Raw genomic sequence first — 10,950 nt, forward strand, 5'->3', positions numbered from 1 at the left:
AAAGAACCAAGATTAAGCACCAAATTGCAAGAAAAGAATAACATCCAAGTTAGGCCAATACCAACTCTATAAACTACCTCTAAGAATAGTGAGAAAACAAAGGCTATGCTTAGTTAAGAAAAACACCCAAAAGGGGTTGGGGGGGGGGGGGGGGGGGGGGGGGGGTGAATTGGGTTTTTAAAATCTTTTCAATCACAACAAATTCAAACACAATATAAGCAAAGTAAAGAGATAAAGTTTAGAGAATTCAAACTCGGTTTTATAGTGGTTCGGCACTTCCTTGCCTACGCCCACTCTCCTCAACCTCCTAACCGAGTGAGGGTTCCACTAACTTGAAGCTTCAACCAAGCTTCCAATCTTCTTACACTTGGATTCCGGCTCCAATGGGCTCTTACACAACCATTTCAAGATTCAACCCTCTTGAAGACTTTAACACTTAGATTTTTACAAGATATAATCACTCAACCTAGCTTAAGGATGGCTCAAATATAAGACAAAGCTAGGATGACACACAAGAGTGCATTAAATGATATGCAAATGGTGATTTAATGCACTATGAAAGAAATGAGAGCTTTTTGATCAAGAACATGTAGATAGGCTATTGAATGCAAGTGTTCTCTTATCAATAAATGAAGTAGAGCTCTCAATTTATAGGTTTCCAAGCTCGGGAGTCAAAAACAGTAAAAGGTAACCTCGTTCGATCGAGCTAAGGGTCGACCGGTTCACTAACTATTAGAGCATTTAATACATGACAGGTTACTGTTGCCTCAATCGGACCTCGACCGATAAGAGAAACACCTCGATCAGGAAGAGAAGGCTACTAGGAAAGAGAGAAGGTTTTTGACCTCCCTCGACTGGTCCTCGACCGGACGACCATAATTGATCGACCGGTTCCTCAACCGATTGAGCCGGTTGGCTATAGCCTCGACCAGTTGAGTCTTTTTGGCCCCGAAAACCTATTTTTTTGATTCCTTTCTTTTCTAACACTTAGGCAAGGTCTTTAGGTAAATTATTAAGCCAATTATAAAACATTTTGCCTAAGGTACATTAGTTAGAAATTCGGGTTTTAATGAAATCGAAGTTTTAAAGAATAAACCGAGTTTTCTAAGATGCATGAAATGTATGAAAATCTTAAGTGCACTCATGCATTCATCTTACATTAGTTTCCTATGATCAGAAGTCTTCCATGTGTCTCGATCTTGTATCCATTTGGTCATTTGATGAATTTTCGAGTTTATACCTGAGATTCTTAAACATTTAAACCAATTAGTCACTTAACCATGGTTTGTTATTATCAAAACCCGATTAGGAGAACCCTTGGGCTAAAAATCTCCCCCTTTTTTATGATGAAAACCTTGGTTATCTAAGAGAGAAAAAAAAATCTCCCCTTCAAACCAATCATGGATCAATCAAATGATTTTTAATAGGAAGCAATGTAAAACACGAAAATGAACAATGGATCATAAAAATATCATATCATATATTTATGGAAACGAAACCTCACATGTACAAATAAGATAGATATGACTATGATGACAATGACATGCATGAAGGTCTCTTAGATCCTATAAATTTCTCCCCATTTGGCTACATAAAAAAGAAACGAAGGGGGATCTCTAGATAGTCTCAAGGCTGAGGGGGTGGAGGAGGAAACACAGAGCGGAGGTAAGCCATCATCTCCTCATGCTGACTCGCCTGACGACTCTCAATACGATCAATGCTCTGCTGGAGATGCTCGAATGTAGCCTGCTGCTGATCCATATGCTCCTCTATGCGCTCAACTCGTTGCTGGAAGTGATCAAACCGATAAGTGACTCCAGTTTGATACTGATCCATCTGCTCCTCCATAGATGATCGCTTAGATTTTGTCGTTTATTGGATCAAAACAAAATTTATAACCTAATTTACTATTCTATAGCAATTTGTACCCGATCAAAATGTGGTTTTAGTACAAACTACCGTAGTATAGTGGTATTTAGGTATCGTCCACAAGGATGGATTATTCTCGGTAATTAAGGCTTGAACGAGATGATGAGAAATGATGGTGATCAAATGAAATTTACTTGAAATTGCATAATAAAATCTCAAGATAGCAATGTATTCAAATTGAATTGAAAATGAAATGTAAAAGAGAAGAAAATTAATAAGATGTGAGATTCTCGGAGTTAGGATTTTCTAGAGCGCAATTTCCATGGTGAATAAGTGTTGAGATCTAATTTTCATCAAGTTAGATTGAAAACCTAAATTTTCATCTAAACCGATTTTTGATTTAGCTTTAGATCTAGATCTAATTTCTCTTAAAATTAGGTAATCTAATCTAAGAGATCAATTTGAATCATAAATTCAATTCATCTTAAACTATCTTCCAATGATTCACACAATACAACTATTCAATTTCATCAAATCTAGCATTAAGAATTTGATGAATCTACCTAGCTTGCATTGTAGTAATCATTCAAGACAATTTGAAGAGAAAAATCCCCAAATTTCAATTAATCAATCAATTGGATCTAATTACCTTTACAATTCAGGCTCAATTCTCTAATTCACCATAGATCTTGCCTCTAGATCCTCCCTCCTCCAAGAAAAACAAGATTTAGCCACTCATGCTTGGAGATTTGATCTCACAAGACATGTTTGGCTATCGAGAAAATAAGAGAAACTGAAGGAAAATGGAGAATTATATAGAGAGAAGAAGTATGAAAAGTTCTACAATTAGAAAATGTATCAAAAGTTCTTAAATGAGTCAATCTCGTTTCTATTTATAGGCCAAGGTAAAAAGGACACTTGGCAACATTTTAGAGGTCTTCTAGATGCTTCTTCATCAAGGAATCTAGAGAGAATGCATTTTTGCACGAGCCCCTAGCAATCTCGCATGATGGTGCGAAGTGGAGAATCCAACAGCTTCAATTTCGTTCTTCTGGAGCATTTCGCATGATTGTGCAAAAATTTCGCATGGTCATGCGAAATCACTTCCTCAAAATTTCCTTTTATGCTGCAGCCACCTCATTTCTGTCTCATTTCGCATGACTGTGCGAAAATTTCGCATGGTCATGCGAAACCGAAAATTATGCTATTCCGGCTCCTCTTTACAATTTCTCTCATTTCTTCATGTTTAATCCATCTCCACCACCTTCAATTAAGCTTCAAAGCTTGGTCCAAGTGCATTTCCTCTTCCTCATGACCACATTATGTACCCTCCTCCATTCATTTTCCATTTGTCACTCCATGCTTCAAAAATCACCTTAAAATATCTCCAAAACTCAACAAAGAATCATTAGTATCTCTTGCAAGGGTAGTAATGTATTACTTGGGCAAATTAGGCATAATTACTACTCAAAAGGTGTAAAACTCATGAAAGTTAGTATCTAAAATGTGTAGTTTTTGAGTAGTAATCAATAGAGTAGAAGCGAGAGTCATGGACTAAGGCAAACTCCTCCATACGAGTCACAAAGGAGCTGATCTAAGCGGAGACATCCATCCAAGGCGCATGATCAGGAGCGTGAAGTGCATGAGATAGTAGCTTAGTAAATGATGGTTGAGATGATGGTTCTGCTGTGAAAAACAACTCAATCATCATAGGCTCTGAGAAGGTAGCCTCAACATGAATGCCTTCCGACTGAGGTGGAGGCAAAATGTCAAGCTCGGGCCCTCTCTACTCAAAGTCCCTATGAGGGTCTAACCCATCCTCCATCTCTCTGATCTCGGCCTCTTCCTCTGCTTCAGGATGCATCTGATCCTATTCCCGGGCCTGTCGCTCAGCTTTCCTAACCTAGGAGCCATCGGGAGCCTTCTCGAACTTCATGCGCCCCAAAGACTGCTCATCATACGTGTCATAGCTAGTGGGGGCCTCGAAATCCGTCTCTCTACTCAAGTCGACCCCGACATCCTTGAATACTCGGGTAAGGAAGAGACCATAGGGGAGTACTCGTGTCGTGCTCTTAACGTAGGAGATCATATGCATCATCATCAGATATCTCACGTGAATCCGTCTTTCGGTGAGGATCGAGTCCACAATAAATGCCTCAAGGTAGGAGACCTCATCTCGATGTCTTTCTCGTGGCAATAAAATGGAGCATATCATGTGGTGAAAGACTCGGCTGGGCATGGTTAGGCCATGTGCCGATGGTTTGCCCATTCCCTAGGCATCTGCGAGTCCGCACATCCTCTGAACAGCCTCTCTAGGCTCGAATCCCGGCACAATGGGCCACGCCTTGGCCTCATACACTTGGAGTCCAACTTAAGGGATGTCGAGAATACGACAGATACTCTTGGGACTCAATCTGATATCAACTCCCTTCACAGTGGAAAATATGGGTCCTCTAAGCCCATAGGTCGCCCAAGAATAAAAAGCCCGCACTAGAGTCAAGAAGATCGGCTCAGAAATCGTCACAATTAGTAGCCATCCCATCCGACCGAATAGTCCCTCAAACCCGAAGTGCTGAAGTTGGGAGAAATTGACACTTCTCCCTAGGACGACTTTCCTTTGGGTGAACTTTTACTTGTAGCGCTGATAGTCTTCAATCGAACTAAAGAGGGTCGTGTCATACCTCGCCTTTCGACAAGCCTCCGTCTACTCGGGCTGAGATGGCTCAGTAGGGCGCTTGCCTTGAGCCTTGGAGGTGCCTGTCTCTCGCCTAGGAGCCATCCAACGAATTGAAGGGAGAAGGAGAAAGCCAAAACGAGAATGAAAACAAATAGGAAGGAGCAACCATCAACTCGAAGCCCTAGGCGCACAAAGATGAAGTTGAACAGACCCTGAGGCGCGTGGTGCAGAGAGAAGACGCTCCTAAAAGCTGAAACCCTGGGTTTCAAATCAAAACCCTAGCTCAAATGCGTCCAAAAATCCACTCAAAGCCTTCAATCAATCCAAAATCCAACCCAAAATGGCCTCTGGAAGCAGGTATGTGAAGGGGTGTTAAGCTATGGAGGAGAATATGTGAGAAATGAAGCACGGAGGGGGGGGGGGGGGGGGGGGGGGGGGGGGGGCCTTTTTAAATTCCCAACCTCGATGAACCGGTCGACCGCATGGTCAACGGTCAACGGTCAAATTTTCCAAATTTTGTTGCATTTTCTTGTCTCGTGATCCTCCTCTTGCCTTTTTCAGTTGAAATCCCCAATTTTTGATGTCTAATGCCACGGAATTTTGATTTTTGGTCAAAATTTGACCTTTTTCCTAGGATTATTTCTATATGATGCATATGATATGAATTTCATGCAATCATAGGGTATATTCAAGTGTAATATCAAGAAGAATTCATCAAGCAACCATTTGAACATAAAGAAATCACCCCTAGTTGTCTTCTAATATCAACAAATTGCTCTTCACTTAGGGATTTTGTAAAAGTATCGGCAAATTGATCTTTTGTGCTTACAAATTCAAGTGTAATGTCACCTTTTTGTGCATGGTCTCTAAGAAAATGATGTCTTATCTCTATATGCTTAGTCCTAGAGTGTTGTACTGGATTTTTTGAAATGTTTATGGCACTAGTGTTATCATATTTTATAGGAACATGCTTAAAAATCAAATTGAAATCACTAAGTGTTTGTTTTATCCAAAGGATTTGTGCACAACATAAACCGGCTGCTATGTATTCGGCTTCTGCCGTAGACAAAGCTATCAAATTTTGCTTCTTACTATACCATGAAACAAGTGAGTGTCCTAGGAAATGACAAGTGCCACTAGTGTTTTTCCTCTCAACTTTACAACCGGCAAAGTCGGCATCCGAGTATCCAATTAATTCAAAGTTATCACCCTTAGGATACCATAAGCCTATGTCCATAGTCCCTTTTAAATATCTAAGAATTCGTTTTACAACACTTAAATGAAATTCCTTAGGACAAGATTGAAATATAGCACACAAGCATACATTATACATGATGTCGGGTCTACTAGCGGTCAAATATAGCAAAGAACCTATCATGCCTCTATACATAGTTGAGTTGACGGGCTTACCTTTCTCATCCATGTCAAGCTTGATGGATGAACTCATTGGAGTCTTCATTGTTTTGGCTTCCTCCATATTGAACCTTTTGAGGAGATCTCTTATATACTTTGCTTGATTGATGAAGGTTCTTTCCTTTAGTTGCTTGATTTGAAGTCCAAGGAAGAAGTTGAGTTATCCCATCATGCTCATTTCAAACTTACTATGCATGCATTTAGAGAATTCTTCACAAAGAGAGACATTAGTAGCTCCAAAAATGATATCATCAACGTATATTTGTACTAAGAGCATGCCATTTTCTTTGGTTTTTATGAAAAGATTTGTGTCAATTTTTCCCATTTTAAACCCCTTTTTCAAAAGGAATTTACTCAATCTTTCATACCATGCTCTAGGTGCTTGTTTCAAACCATAAAGTGCCTTTTTAAGTTTAAAAACATGATTAGGAAAGTTAAAACTTTGAAAACCGGGTGGTTGTTCAACATATACCTCTTCATTTATAAAGCCATTTAAGAAAACACTTTTCACATCCATTTGATATAAAACAAAGTCTTTAAAACATGCAAAGGCAAGTAGCATCCTAATGGCTTCTAATCTAACTACGGAAGCAAAGGTTTCTTCATAATCTATCACTTCTTCTTGATTAAAACCTTAGGCTACCAATCTTGATTTATTCCTTATAATTATGCCATTTTCATCCATTTTCTTTCTAAAGACCTATCTAGTTCCAATAACACTTTGATTTTGAGGTCTTGGCACTAATTCCCATACTTCACTCCTTACGAATTGATTTAACTCTTCTTGCATGACAATCATCCAATTTTCATCAACTAGAACATCTTTTATATTTTTAGGTTCAATTTGAGAGATAAAAGCAAGATTATTACAAATATTTCTAAGAGATGATCTAGTTCTCACTCCACTAGATGGATTACCTATAATTTGATCTTGTGGGTGGTTGATGACAAACTTCCAATCTTTAGGGAGGTCTTGGCTTGATTCACCTTGCACTTGTTGAGGAGGAGGTAGTGCCAAATGTGATTCTTCTTTCTTAGGATCCTCTACAACTTCTTCTTGTTGCCTTCTATCTTCAATTTTTAATTTTCCCATGGAGGTCTCTAAGCCTAAATCATCATTAAAGCTTTCTCTTTCTTGGAGAGAATTGTTAGATTCATAAAAAATAACATGGATGGACTCCTTAACAACCATGGTTCTTTTGTTAAAAACTCTAAAGGCTTTACTTGAAGTTGAGTAACCAAGAAATATTCCAACATCCGATTTTGCATCAAATTTTCTAAGATTGTCTTTGGTGTTTAATATAAAGCATTTGCACCAAAAGACTTTGAAATAGCTAATGCTAGGTTTCTTGTTTTTCCAAAGCTCATAGGGAGTTTTCTTAAGAATAGACCTTAATAAAATTCTATTTAAAACATAACAAGAAGTGTTAACCGCTTCGGCTCAAAAGTATTTTGGTAAATTGTTTTCATTTAGCATGGTTCTAGCCATTTCTTGAAGAGTTATATTTTCCCTTTCAACTACCCTATTTTGTTGAGGAGTTCTAGGAGCTGAAAAGTTGTGGTCAATACCATGCTCATTGCAATAGTCTTCAAAATCAATATTTTCAAATTCTCTCACATGATCACTTCTTATACAAGTAATTGTAAAACCTTTTTCATTTTGAACCTTGTTGCAAAACTTTGAAAACTCATAAAAGGCTTCATTCTTTTGACTTAAAAATAAGACCCAAGTGTATCTAGAGAAGTCATCCACAATAACAAAAGTATAAGATTTTCCTCCAAGGCTTGGTGTCCTAGAGGGACCAAACAAATCCATATGCAACAATTCAAGATGCCTAGTTGTTGAAATGAAATTTTTGTTTTTAAAAGAGTTTTTGATTTGCTTTCCCATTTGACAAGCTTCACAAACTTTGTCTTTTTGAAAATTTATTTTGGGAAGGCCTCTAATAGGTTCATCTTTGTTGAGTTGGGAAATGAGGTCTATGTTAGCATGTCCCAACCTCCTATGCCACAACCAACTTTGATCATGCATGCTTGAAAAACATCTATCATGGCCATCATATTTTGAAATATTTATTGCATAAACATTATCACATCTATGACCCATGAAGATGGTTTTATCATTTTGAATATCTTTGATGATGCAATGAGATGCTTAAAAAATCACTTTAAAACCTTTGTCACAAAGTTGACTTATGGTCAAAAGATTATGTTTTAAACCATCCACTAATAAAACACTTTCAATAAGAGAGGATGTGTCATTACCAATGTTGCCTTGACCAATGATCTTTCCTTTTGAATTGTCTCCAAAGGTAACGTATCCTCCCTTTCTCTTTGTAAGGAAAGCAAACTTGGATTCATCCCCGGTCATGTATCTTGAGCATCCACTATCCAAGAACCACTTATCCTTCTTTGATCCCTACAAAATAAAATTTAAGTTGATTTAGGTACCTAGATTTTTTTGGGTCCTTGAGGGTTAGTGACCTTGGATTTCTCAACCTAAACCTTTTTAGCTTTAACATTTGAATTCTTTTGAGAACCATTTCTTAAGGGACATGTACTACTAATGTGCCCTCCTCTTCCACAAAAATTGCAAGCGGTAGAAGGACTTGCACTTGCGGATTCTTTTACAAAGTAGTTTTTAAAATACTTTTGATTTTTTGAAGATTTGAAACCTAGCCTTTGTTTGTCAAAGACACATTTTTGGCTAGCTAAGATCATTTCAAAAGATTTTTGTCCACAAGAGAAAATTGAAAGAGAGGAGGTTAACCATTCATTTTTCTTTTTCAAAATCTCATTTTCACTCCTCAAAATCTCATTTTCTTTTTCAAGATGAGTTTTAGATATTTCAACAATTGAAAATTTTTCTTTCACTTCTTCAAGTTCCTTTTCAAGTTCTTGAATTTTCTTTTTAAGAGAATTATTTTTCAAACTAAGTTTTTCAAAATCCTCATATAATTATTCAAAAACATCATGCATATCTTCATCACTAAAGTTAGAGTTTACCTTATCAAGATAATTTATTGCCATGAAGCACATGTTTGCCACTTCCTTCTTATTTTCTTATTCGGAGGATTCTTCACTTTCACTCCAAGTGGCTATCATTGCCTTCTTCATTCTTCTCTTGGCTTCACTCTTGTAGAGAGAACAATCATATTTAATGTGTCCTGGTTTTTTTGCACTTGAAGCATGTCAAATCTCTTTTCTCATCTCATTTTTCCTTGTCGCTATGGGATGAAGATTCATTTTTAGAAGGATCCCTTCTAGAGGTGAATTTCCTTCCTCTAAACCTTTCACCTCTCATGTATTTGTTGAGCTTTCTTGTGATGAGGGCTAAATCATCATCTTCATCACTTGGCTTTTCTTCTTCAACATCTTCTTCTTTCTTGGTTGTAGCTTTGAGGACTATGCTATTTTTCTTTTTGTCTTCACCCTCTTGTAACTTCTTTGTCAAATTGATCTCATATGTCATTAATGACCCTATGAGCTCTTCCATAGGTAGCTTAGTCAAGTCTTTTCCTCTTGAATTGCGGTGACCTTGGTATGCCACTTTGATGTATCTTCATCACATTCTCGGATTCCTTGTAGGTTTTTCCCAAAGCTTCAAGACCATTGACAATGTCGGTGAACCTAGTAATCATCTCAACAATAGTCTCAGTTTCTTTCATTGAAAACAATTCATAGTTATGAACAAGTAAATTGGTTTTTGACTCTTTCACTTGATTAGTTCCTTCATGAGTTATTTCAAGGAACCTCTAAATTTCTTTAGCTGATTTGCATTGACATATTCTATTATATTCATTTCTATCCATAACACATTGTAAAGTAAAAACGACTTTAGCATTTAATTGAAAGTTTCTTCTATCAAGCTCATTCCGTTCTTGCTTGGGCTTTGGAACCAATACTCCATCAACTAGTTTAATGGGAAAAGTTGGGCCATCTTCAATGACATCCCATACATCTAAATCAGTAGATTGCAAATACCAATTCATTCTAGTTTTCCAATAGGGATAGTTGGTTCCCGTAAAGAATGGAGCTCTATGTTTTGAAAATTTTTAGCTTGGGATGAGCTTGATGGAATAGCCATTTCCTCTTAGACGATTAAGTCTTTAAAAAAACAAGAAGTCTAGCTCTGATACCAATTGAGAAAACAAAGGCTATGCTTAGTTAAGAAAAACACCCAAAAAGGGGGGGAGGGGGTGAATTGAGTTTTTAAAATCTTTTCAATCACAACAAATTCAAACACAATATAAGCAAAGTAAAGAGATAGAGTTTAGAGAATTCAAACTCGGGTTTATAGTGGTTCGGCACTTCCTTGCCTACGTCCACTCTCCTCAACCTCCTAACCGAGTGAAGGTTCCACTAACTTGAAGCTTCAACCAAGCTTCCAATCTTCTTACACTTGGATTCTGGCTCCAATGAGCTCTTACACAACCTCTTCAAGATTCAACCCTCTTGAAGGCTTTAACACTCAGATTTTTACAAGATATAATCACTCAACCTAGCTTAAGGATGGCTAAAATACAAGACAAAGCTAGGATGACACACAAGAGTGCACTAAAGGATATGCAAATGGTGATTTAATGCACTATGAAAGAAATGAGAGCTTTTTGATCAAGAACATGTAGATAGGCTATTGAATGCAAGTGTTCTCTTATCAATAAATGAAGTGGAGCTCTCAATTTATAGGTTTCCAAGCTCGGGAGTCAAAAACAATAAAAGGTAACCTCGTCCGATCGAGCTAGGGGTCGACCGGTTCACTAGCTGTTGGAGCATTTAATGCATGACAGGTTACCGTTGCCTCAACCGGACCTCGACCGATAAGAGAAACACCTCGACCGAGAAGAGAAGGCTATTGGGAGAGAGAGAAGGTTTTTGACCTCCCTCAACCAGACGACCACAACTGATCGACCGGTTCCTCAACCGGTTGAGCCGATTGGCCATAACCTCGACCGATTGAGTCTTTTTGGCCCCGAATACCTATTTTTTTG

This window comes from Vitis riparia, chromosome 5 (assembly GCF_004353265.1).
Source record: "Vitis riparia cultivar Riparia Gloire de Montpellier isolate 1030 chromosome 5, EGFV_Vit.rip_1.0, whole genome shotgun sequence".
Lineage (NCBI taxonomy): Eukaryota > Viridiplantae > Streptophyta > Magnoliopsida > Vitales > Vitaceae > Vitis > Vitis riparia.